This window comes from Amblyomma mixtum, chromosome 3, assembly GCF_055824585.1.
Source record: "Amblyomma mixtum isolate Tamu chromosome 3, ASM5582458v1, whole genome shotgun sequence".
Taxonomy (NCBI): domain Eukaryota; kingdom Metazoa; phylum Arthropoda; class Arachnida; order Ixodida; family Ixodidae; genus Amblyomma; species Amblyomma mixtum.
In genome coordinates this window covers 337,508,341-337,519,942 of record NC_143014.1, presented here as the reverse complement: position 1 = coordinate 337,519,942, position 11,602 = coordinate 337,508,341, and the positions used below count along the sequence as shown (strand labels likewise).

Below are 11,602 nucleotides of genomic sequence, written 5' to 3'. Positions count from 1 at the left end.
GCACATGCAAAACCAGCGACGCATGAGAGCAATTAAAATACAGAAAAGGACCCTCTCGACTTTACTCGCAGGTAAGTAGCAATGATATTCGTAGACCAAAAAATTACGGCTTCCCTCATGTGCGGTTTTTATTGTCTTTGGCGACTGCGGTCGCTTTTTTGATTGTTATTTAGAGCGCATGTCTTTGGCGCCCGTTTCGCGGCGTCGTAGTCGCCGTTGCCCGTTCGGCGTTCATTGTGTTCATTTTCGTTGGCGTTGACGCTTTACACTCCGATTGTTTTAAGGAAAGGAAGTGCGCAAACTGGCTCCCTGGGTCAGCGGACGCCTAAATTGCGCTTTTGTGCCGTTGATGCGGCCGTATGAGCCGTTGCCTAGCAACCATCGCGGTGTATACTCGAACCGCACCGTACAGGAAAGGAGGAAGTGGGAGTGAAAGAAGAGAAAGAGGGGCCGTAGTGAAGGAAATGAAAATTGTATTTGAGGAAAGAATTACGTAGTAACTGTCTCGCATATCTTGGTGAACACCCGTCATCCGTTTGTAGGAGAAGGAAGTGGGAGTGAAAGAAGAAAAGATGGCCTGGTTTAGCTTATGGTTAAGCCTAAGATGCGAAGCATAGTAGCCAAAAAAATAAAACGTTACCTGGCTATACCTGGTTAGCCATTCATAGTCAAGACATTACCTGGCTATACCTGGTTAGCCATTTCATTGACAAGAACAACTCATGTGTTACTCTGCTTCTTCCTTTATTTTTCTCAAACCAATGAATACACTATGATGATGAGTAAAGTAATGGCTTTTTGTTGCATTTTCCGTTTGGTAGCATTTCGCCGCTCGAACCGAGTAGAAGTACTCGAAGCTTCATCCTTCACCTCGGCATCGGTTGTCGAACGCTGCCGTCTAGCTTCATACTGTGCACGTCGCTTGGCAAGCCGTACTTCTCGTTCTTCTCCCGTTCCCGTGGCTCTTTGTAACTTGCGCTTTGCGGTCTGGCGAGCCGCCTTCTCCCTGGCTGACATTCGCTGCTCAACTGACTCAACGAGTTCGTCGCCTTTTATACAATTGCGTGACGTCAGTATCTCCTAGCGGTAGGAGCGGGAGTTAGGCCGCCGGCGGAGGCTGCGCGTCCGCAAGCGAGCGCACGAGGCCCCAACTTTCACAGCTGTTGTGACGTCATGTCACGTGATGCGCCGATGACGGTCAAGTGGTAGCTACGCGGCCGTGAGCGGCGCAGCAAGGAAGAGCTCGGTTGTGCGGCTAGTATGCTTCGCATAGAAAAGAGGGGCCGTATTGAAGAAAATAAATTTGAGGAAAGGAAATTACGGAGGAGGTTGCGCCGCTTCGCGGAGGAGAGGCCACAGTTGGCACGATTCCAGCGCACGGATGGACACCGCGAGCATGGACGGACACCGCGAGCATGGACGGACACCACGAGCATGAGCCATTAAAGGCTTTCGCCTTGATACACGTGGTATGCTTCCGCCGGTGCGGGAGTCCATTGATCGTAGGGCCTGGTGTGGTACTCCCGAAGACTGTGACACTTCGAGAATAGCGCTCGTTGCTCGCTGATCGTCGACGCACTGAGAGGCTACTGAGATGGCCAGGGATTCGTGGGGTAGTGGATCGATGACAGCGCACCGCTGAGCGTGGATCATTGTGTCTCGGATCATGCACCTTGACATGCTGGAGCTGTTCTCTCTACAGTCGACTAGGTGGCTCATTGGGCGAAGCGCATCCGCCCAAACACACAGGGCCGGCTCGAATTCGCTCCATCTCTGGTCTATTTTGCGTGAACTGACTCACTTGCGTCACTGGCAAACCTGGGCGTCGTGCCGGGATGGTATTGGGTTTTTGCAATCATTACAAAATTAGAGCTATTGCTTAATTTTTACTTTATAACAATTATGCTTCTGCATAGTCTCACAGCAATACCTTGTCCCTCATAGCCTGAGTAGCTTTGGGACGTTAAAACCCGAATAACCAATCATAACCAATCACAGCAATACTTTAAATTGCCGTTTTACGGGCGGCATACGTTAGGACGCCGGAAAACGTGTTAATTACCAAGTTGGTCAGCAAAAAAAACTGATGACGTTTACGCTTATGACGTCATCATCAGCTGAACTAACACGACTGTAGCACAAAACTCCCTAATCTCTCTCCAATTAGCCCTATCCTATGCCATTCGCGATTATGGCGCAATGTGCGAAATCAGCGGTGGCTGAAAGGCTGTCTACGCATGCGCAGACGGCCCTGTGCAGCGTGCCGTTGCTGCGTCGATTCTGTGGCGCGGCACTCCGGAACCGCGCGGGTTACTCACTCTCTCTGGTTTGGTTTGGTTTGGTTTGCTGGGGTTTAACGTCCCGAAGCAACTCAGGCTATGAGGGACGCCGTAGTGAAGGGCTCCGGAAGTTTTGACCACCTGGGGTTCTTTAACGTGCACTGAAATCGCACAGTACACGGGCCTCTAGAATTTCGCCTTCATCGAAATTCAGCCGCCGCAGCCGGGATCGAACCCACGTCTTTCGTGTCAGCAGTCGAGCACCGTAACCACTGAACCACCGCGGCGGGGTCACTCTTTCTATCACGCGCGAGACGCATAGCAGCCTTACCTTATCCAATAGAGTAGCGCCGTCTTCTTCCACGCCAGGAGTGAATGACGCAAGCCCTGCTTCAACCGGGCCATGGCCAGCTGTGACGTCACTGTCACGTGGTTGGACGACTAGCGCGCCATGCGGCGGCTGCACGAAACTCGGATTGCGAACCACTTCAACGCGAAGGCTCAAAACTTCGTACCAAACAGCTACACTGTAAAAGCTAACGTAAGCGCTGTGTAGCAGTAGTGCATTTTAGAATAGCATGATCGGCATTCCGCTACCACAATCCCTTTCATAGAGGCGCCAGTTGCGAGTCCCAGATAGCCAGAGTGGCAGCTTCGGGCACTCTGCAGCTCTTGTCACTGCGCAGGCGCAACCGGGTCCGTGTGCAATCGGATCGGGGTAGCGTAACACGAATGGCGCTAGGCTCAAACTTTCTATTACCTGTACTTCTCTGGCCTGGTTTGGCTTTCTCAAGAAGTTAGCACAATCTAAATTCGTTCGTTTGCTGGTATGAGCAGGGTAGCTGTATGTACACGAACTTATTCTTTGTGTTAATCTGCTAGGTGGATTCATGTATTGTACTCTTGTTCTCCCCAGTGCACGCTTTTCCGTAAGTGGTTCATTTTGAAATGACTGCAGCATTACAATAATGAGCAATTCTGACGAATGTCGAAGACAGCGCATCAAAAGCCCTATGCGCTGCTTCTGTGTGCATTGTGCATGCAAATATCATTTCCATGTGTTAGGGCCCCAGAAAACCACGCAAGAGGCCCGCCCGCAGGCAGCTTGTATTTCAAACGTCCGCTAACGCCACACATTATCTCTCGGCGTAAACGCAGGCCTTTGTGCAAGCTTGCAGGGTAGAGAATCGGTTGGCTCTCTTGAGACAGACGTTCCCGGTGCGTCCGGTTGCGATGGACGACATACCGATGCAGCGGAACGGGCCCGTTTTCGGCTCCCTGTGTGCAAAATAAGCGCCCTTCAGCTGGGACCCGCATGCCGTCGAGTTTGGGGCACGGCATTCGGGGGTATTCGCTGCTTCGCAGCTCCTCCTGCAGTCTTGCGCAGTGGTGAGCAACTGCGTCCCATGCGACGGACATCGGTCTGGCCGGGAGCGCCGCTGGAGGCACCGTTTTCTATAAAGTACCAGCGGAGGACATCGCTGGGGTCTTTTCTGCAAAGGAATAGAGAGCGCAGACTCGAAGACTCTTCCTCCATGGTCATACTGTCAATTCAGAGACAATCGCTCCTCTGTTCGCCGCCGATATCAGCCGCGCATCTACCTGCAGGGTGCATAATATACACCGATGCATCACAGACAGCGCTGCTGGGAGTCATCGCAGTTCGTCCAATCCTCATCTCAACTCCCGCGCTACATATAGCGCGGATCCTTGCACCCCCCTTGCCTTGGAGATTTAAGCGATACACAATGCAATTGCTTCCCTTCCACTCGTACCCGCTATCGATATTGTTGACATTTACACTGACTCCCTTGCCGCCCTTAATCAGCTTGAGGCTGTCCGGCGCACATTCCAAATTACACAATCCATTCACTAACTATGCACAAAACACCCCTGGCATGTGCGTATACACTGAACTCGCGGCCATGCTGACTACCGCATATTATTCATGTGGATATAATGACACACGTTGATATATCAGACATCTCACTCCCTTTCCCTCTTCCCTCAGATTCGTTCTGTCCCATGTTTCCGAGAAAAAGGCTTCTCCCCCGTAGCCTCACTCGGGAGGAGGAGGTATCTACACGCCGGATTCACTGAGGAGGTGCTCTGACTCCCTCTGAGCGTCATCGGTGGCGTGACAAACGTTTATAAGTGACTGACAAATGTCTCGATTGTGGTACTGCGCCCGACGTGTGTGAAGAGAAATTCAGGGGGACTTTGGCTGTCTAAAGTGCGTAGAGGCGAAAGCGTTTTCCGCACCACCTTGACTGCCTCTGTGGCACTTGTGACGTCACCACTGTATGACGTCACACATAATTAATGACTAATTACTAAGAAATGACAGGTTACTGATTAATAGATAATTACTGATTAATGACTAATTACTAATTAACTTCCAATTAAGGACGCTTCGCCTTTAGGAGCGGAACGCGACAGCGTGTTGTAGCGTTGCCAGGAAGTCCACGGAACAACACCATCCGTTCGGCGCGGTGCCTTTCCCTTTGAACGCAACGCTTTTTGAGGAAAGGAAATGGCTCTGTAATTCTCTGTCATCTCGGTGGACACCTCAACCGCACCATACAGAAAGGGAGGAAGTGGGAGTGAAAGAAGAAAGAGAAAGAGGGGCCATAATGAAGAAAATAAAAATTGTATTTGAGGAAAGGAAATTACGCAGTAACTGTCTCACATATCTCGATAGACACCCTTCAAAAGCGGGACACATTTTGTTCACGACAACGATGAGCCATTAAAGGCTTTGGCCTTAAAAACATTTGCTGTGGATTTATCCGGCTACAGTCACAGTGAGACGGCGCTTCCTAAGGAAGGTGGGCCTGCGATGGGATGCTGCAGGCGACTATCGCAAGTGGACACATGACAATCGCTTTACGAGAACTTTTGCCACTTTTTAAGCAAGGTGTGTTTACACTTCTGCTTCTAACTTTCTATCCCTTTCTCATTATGCCTAATGGCAAATATCTCGAATAAAAAAAAATCCCGACGATAGCTGTGATAACGAAATTTAGGGCAGGCTTGCTGCCAGGTTCACTGCGCAGCGCTCTTTCCTCCTCAGTGGGAGGAGGATACTAACGAAATCTGTTCCACAGTGCTAGAATCAGTTTAATATTTAACACAGCCGGCGCTAAAAAGTTTATGCTCAGAAATCTCTTTGACTTGTTTCGAACAGGGACTTGATTAGTACCTGCTTCTCTTTGATATCGTACTAGACTCCATCTTTTATTTTTGTACAAAAAGGCTTATTAACCGCAGCTTGTACAAATCCACGCCTTGACTCTTCCTAAAATCTTCCTAAGAAAACAACAGTCTTTAATAAAAAAAAAGTAATCTGAGTAGGCAACCTCAATTAGCCCCCTGCCCTCCTCAGTGAGGACATTTATTTTTTCTTCCGTACACAACCTCCACCTGAGATTAGATTGTAATGCGGCCACGATTATTGACAGCACACAATTGCGGAACCGCAGTGATATTATAATCATAATCAGTCTAACTGTAAAGACCTTGCCCACTGACCATCAGTTAACCGTTTTCTGCGTCAGGCTCTCAGCTGCATGCCGCCGTGCCTTATCCACGCAAACTTCCTAATTTCATCCGCCTACCTGACTTCCTGCCACCCACTGCTGCGCTTTCCTTCACTTGGAATCGAATCCGTTACCTACCATTGATTGCCCTGTCGTTGCATTAAAGGCCCTGCCCATTTCGAATTGTTATTTCAGTCAGGATATGCTAAATACTCGTGCTTGTTCCCTGACAGCCGCTGCTCTCTTACAGTCTGTAAATGTTACTTCTATTCTTTCCCTTTCCATAACTCACTGCGTTGTTCTCACGCTATATTGCAAGGGCCCTAAGTAAAAAAAAAACAGAATAAAAACAATCGGGAGACACTGGCGCTACCAGAAAAGGCTATTTGTTTAGTGATTTGGGCCGACACAGAAGCGTCTGCTCTCCACTGCGGCAATGCCACAAAGACGGACGTGAAGACGAGTGTGCTTAGTGTCCTTTCCATGCATACATATCCGGCTTTAAGCCCTCTAGATACAGTGCAAGGGATGATACAGTGCGAGAGATTCTATTTCAGCACGATAACGGAGCTGAACTGTGGGCGTTTCAGAGCACCAGCTGCTGGTCACATGACCCCACGCGACATACTAGAGAGCACTCAATTCTTAGACCACATTTTCAGTGGTCCTGAATGTCCCGTTATAGTTCCCGAAGTTAGTTATAGTTTTCTTCCACCCCCGGGACCAATGTGAAATGGACATTTAAAGCTACTACTCTGAGAAAAAAAAATCAATTTATTTTATCTACAACTCCGCTGCGGGTTCCTTTTTCCTTACAAACTTCGGCTTGCACGCAGCACTCCAGCCTCTAGTCAGGCTTTCTGCGTGTTAGTTAGCAGCGCTTCAGTGACTGGTTCTCTGCAGCCGACAGCTGGTTTATCTAAAATGCGTGACCGGATGAGCTGGCTTGCCATCTCACCTGACACAAATAACGAAGCTGACCGGATGAAAGCAGGGCTTCTCTGGCCGCTTGGTCTCCACGCACTTGACGCGACAGCTCTGTTTCGACGGAAAACTGTTGGGACCGCGGTTGCAAAGCTGGAGCCGTTTTGATGTCGCCGAACAGTGTCCTCTTGAATTGTAGTAAAATTCTGGCTGCGTTGCACGGCAGTATGTGAAGACGGGAGGGCCGCAGGCATGTTTTGTCTGAAAGGAAGATACTGTTCTGCAGCTTATGTGCCATAATACTGATGTTTAAATGTCTTGTGTGTCAACAGATGCCTTTTTGTAGCTAGCTTATGCGCACAGTTGTTTAGAGAGCCTTCTGCTAGGCTCACGTCGCCATATCTTTGCAATGCACCAATATTTCATGCCAATGACTGCGGCACACACATACACACACACACACGCGCACGCGCACGCGCACGCGCACACGCACACGCACACACATACACTCACACATGCACACGCACACGCACACGCACGCACGCACGCACGCACACGCCACACACACCACACACACACGCCCACGCACGCACGCCCACGCACGCGCGCCCACGCACGCGCGCACGCACACGCGCGCACCCGCGCGCACACGCGCACGCACGCACGCGCACGCACGCACGCACGCACGCGCGCACGCACGCACGCACGCACGCACACGCACGCACACGCGCACGCACACGCGCGCACACAAACACATAAAAAAAACCCTCATACGAGTATGTCGCTCGGGATATGTAGTCGTGCCTTTCATGTCCAGAAATTCTGGACGAAAGCATTTTTCAACGGGAAACAGCTTACGAATGCAATTTTTTCATATATTCTGAGATTGCACCATAACAATCAACATATCGGCAGATATCGCGTCTGCATGCAGCTTGCATTTTTGCTATGGTCAAAAAAGTTCCCCGTTGGTTTTCTATGGCAGTACGAACGTCTCGATGCGAGCGACAGAAAAAAGTTTAAAGGAGAGATTTTACCAGGCATCGGAAGAATAGCCCATGACCTTCAGCATTTCCACAACAGTACCTTGGAATATTCAAATATTCAAAATTTTTCTTCAAGGGTGCCGGAAATGCTTGGCCATGGAGGGGAATTGTAGTTAGGAAGGGCATAAGAAATGTCTATGGACGGTGTTTTTCTAACAAATTCAGCAGTCTTTAGACGACCAACACAGTACGGCAATAATGCCACATTCAAGCCTCTCACAAACCTTCGTTCCAGACTGATTCACTAAAGTATCCCTATTCGGTGGTCAAGGAAGTTTTTCGCTGTTTCCCGCCCTAAGGGAGCGAATGATTCAGCGTCTTATATGTTTTATTGTTTCTCCCCTTGTTTCGCTGTCATGATTGCGGTAACAAACCTCAGTTTACTATGCATGAATGCCTAACGCAGGCGATATCCCGAACGACAAACAATTTTACCGAACTAGTTGCTCTCGAGAATCGGACTCACCTTTGATATACGCAGAGGGCGCGAAGTGTCGCTCTTGATTTGGCGCACCTTTCCAAGGACCCTTTGCAGCTTTGGCCGATCTGAAGAGTCCCTAGCTTCAGTGGGCGCTACAGCTTCGGCCGGGTTCTTTCTGTGCACGGGAAGGGAGTCCGCGTCTCCTTTCGCAAACGAGGTAGGCTTCTCAGTACTAGCGGTCCCTAGTGGGGGCTCCTCGATATCGTTTAGTGGGAGCTGCGGAAAAGGCATGGACTCCTGGTTTTCGTCGGCATTCAGAGTACTCACGGCCACGTCGGGCTCAAACTGACGCCTCATGGTGCTTACATCGCCGCTTCTCCGACTATCGCGCACCATTGCCGAGACGAGAAAAATAAGCGCGAGGCCACCGAGAAGAGCCATCAGCGTCTGCTGGGGAAGCGACGGTCGCCAGGGCGCGTCTTCAAACAGCAGCGACGTCGACGAGTCGTCCTACTCTTCGGCGTCCCCGCTTTCCGCGTGCGGGCTGCGTGGCTCAGCGTCTCGGGCTTTATTTTCCTGACTTTGGCTTGGGGCTACGAAGTAGTGCATGACATCTTCGGGGAACCAGGAAAGTAGTTTGAATTTGTGCCCTCCATGCAGTTTGAACATCGGCGCGGTCGGGGCTGCTGGTACAGCCGCGCCCGCTGCCGAGGGGACTCCTCTTCCCTCCATGAACTCCGACAGCTCTGGGCTGCCAGAGTCACCGCTGGCCAGCGACAGCGAAGATGAAGTGCCCGAACTGCGGCTCTCGCTGAGGCTGTCCTCGATGCTCAGGGACATAGGCGGTGATATGTCGATTTTGCTGCCCACATCTTTGCTTTTCTTGGGCTTGTCCTGGGTGGGCGGAGCGGCCTGGACGCCCGCTTCAGAGACTGGATTCTGTGCCGGCGGTGTTGTTGGTGCCAAAGGCGCCGGAGGCAGTGGGTTCTCGTGTTCATCCATCTGAAACCTCAACGTCTTGCTTGCTTGCTTCAGCGGCTCGAATGAACTTTGGGTCGACTTTAAGATCCCGGGGCGCGACGGCTTCGGCGGCATCTCTGCGATGGGCTTGTTCTGCTGCTCATCGCCGGCAGGCTGTTGCTGTGTTTCTTCCCGGGAATTCTCCATTGCGAGGTTGCCGATTGCGCCTTGAAGATCGCGGCTATCACTGCGAGCTGCAGGGCAAGAACGCGTCGGGGCCGCTCCGCAGGCTCGTGCCACGCGGTAGCCAAGCACGCCGCTCATTTCTTCTTTTTCAGCGACGGCAGATTGCCAAGGACTGAGGTTGGATATAAACGCCAAGGGGCTCTGCAGAAACCTAGGGGGATAAATTCAGAGAATTCCTGCGAGGGTTGCTGATAGACTGTGAATCATAAGCTGGCTAAGTAGCGTAAAGCGTATTCACTACGATAACTGAATTGTCTTGTGACTACCAAAGTGTGTGCGATTTGGGCAACTTGTGACGCCCAGAAAGCTCAGCAGTTTCTTCACGGTGAGATTAAAACCAGCCTACTGTGGCTGCTAGGAGCGCGTCGAAAATGAAGCACCATTTTAAACGACGAGCTTCGCGCCTTGGTCCGTCAACATTGGCTTTTCGCAACCAAAGCTTACAGCAGTACAAAGGATGCGAGTAAAGGACGCGAACCTGGTCTTTTAACGCACAGGTTACTGCAACGCAGATTGGCAATTTGCCCCATACTGAAATAAAAAAAGAGCAAAATGAGCACAAACCGGGCACGATGATTTAAAGGGAAACCCGATATGAACGCGAGAAGTGCAAGCCACAGCTATGCTGATCAATAAAAACCCAGGCCTGCTGATTCAAGGTTTCCTTCAGGCAGTCATGGCACGAAGCGCAGGATCAAAGACAGGCAAGGAAAAAGAATGTAAGCCTATCCTGTAGGTGGAAAAATAAGGAATGCTGAGATAGGTAAGAACCCATTCGCTGTAATAAATCGCAGCATCAAAGGATATGTGCGCCATGCAGTACCCATGCAAATGCTGGATCACGCTGCTTACCGACACAGGCCAGCCAGCATGCAAATGATGAAACCTGACACAGCTCTTGGAAGCGACAACCCACCGCTTGCTGCCTGTCTCGTCGTAACTTAAGCTTTTTTGTTGCGTTTATCGGCAACTAACGCTTTTGCGGCCTTTCGCTTTCTTTCGTCGTCATCTCCATGAGCCATCTGAGTCGGGCTTTGAAGGAGAATATTAAGCTGAGCTGCCCTAAGAGACTTGTTTATTGGGGGTTTAACGTCCCAAAGCGACTCATACTATCGGGGACGCCGCAGTGGAGGGCTCCGGAAATTTCGACCACCTCGGATTCTTCAGGGTGAACTGACATCACACAGTACTAGGGCCTCTATTTTCGCCTCCATAGAAATTCGACCGCCGCGGCCTAGATGGAACCTGCTTCTTTCGAGTCAACAGCCGAGAGTCATAACCACTGAACCACCGCAGCGGTGTTAAGAGACTTGTGGCCCGATATAGAAAATGCGCTGTCTCGGGTCAGCATGGCCCTGGAGCATCAGTTATGGTACCTTCGCACGAGTTATGTCTGCTTTAATTTTCGATGCACGGATGTAACCGTCCAGGCCTTGTAATTCTGGTGAAATGAGTTAGCGCTTAGAGTTGAGCCTGTAGGAGAGCGTCAAGGTTCAAAATTCCTAGCATGCAAGCGGTTGTGGACGAGAGTAGAGAACTGGACGCGTGAGCAAGATCTAATACCTTTTCACAGAGAACGAGGGCGGTCCTCGTATATTGCTTCTGAGTAAATGCAGTATGTCGAGAAAAAAAACAAACAAACACGTACATGATGTCAAGCTCATTCTCATGCTATTTTATTTGCGTGTGCAAGTCTTTTTCCAGTCCTGCAATCACGGAGTCCCCGCTCCAGCGAAGGAGACATGGTATCGTACATTGCTGGCGTGCAGCAGCGCATGCTTCATATCAGAAGCCTGTGTATCAAGAGGGACAGCCTACGTGCAGTGTACCAGTTTTCTGTTTTTACGCGGTAGCGCATACAGCTCGTTCGATCGAAAAGCCGTCGCCGTAGTTGGCACCACGTGTCAAAAATCATCGGGGACTCCGTACAAAAAATCCTATCATGATGATTTATGGTTCTAGTGGTTGATGATTGATTGGTGTGCGATGGGTGATGGCCATTTAATGAAAGCATTGTAATTAATTTATTAATTAAGGAAATGAAAACCTGAAAAAAATTGAAAAAAGGGCATTCAGAAGTGTCAAAATTCTCGGAATGAAAAGCCACTGCTTGATGACACTAATTAAGAAAATTTATAGTGTGTAATTGACAGCATAGGAGTATCGCAAAAAAAAAGTTTCGTTACC

The 11,602-nt window shown here is 50.1% G+C and overlaps 1 pseudogene; it reads right to left on the bottom strand.

The window, feature by feature from the left end:
• Nucleotides 1-3,415: 3,415 nt before the first annotated feature.
• On the bottom strand, nt 3,416-9,376 carry LOC149356084 (uncharacterized; annotated as a pseudogene).
• Nucleotides 9,377-11,602: the final 2,226 nt, after the last annotated feature.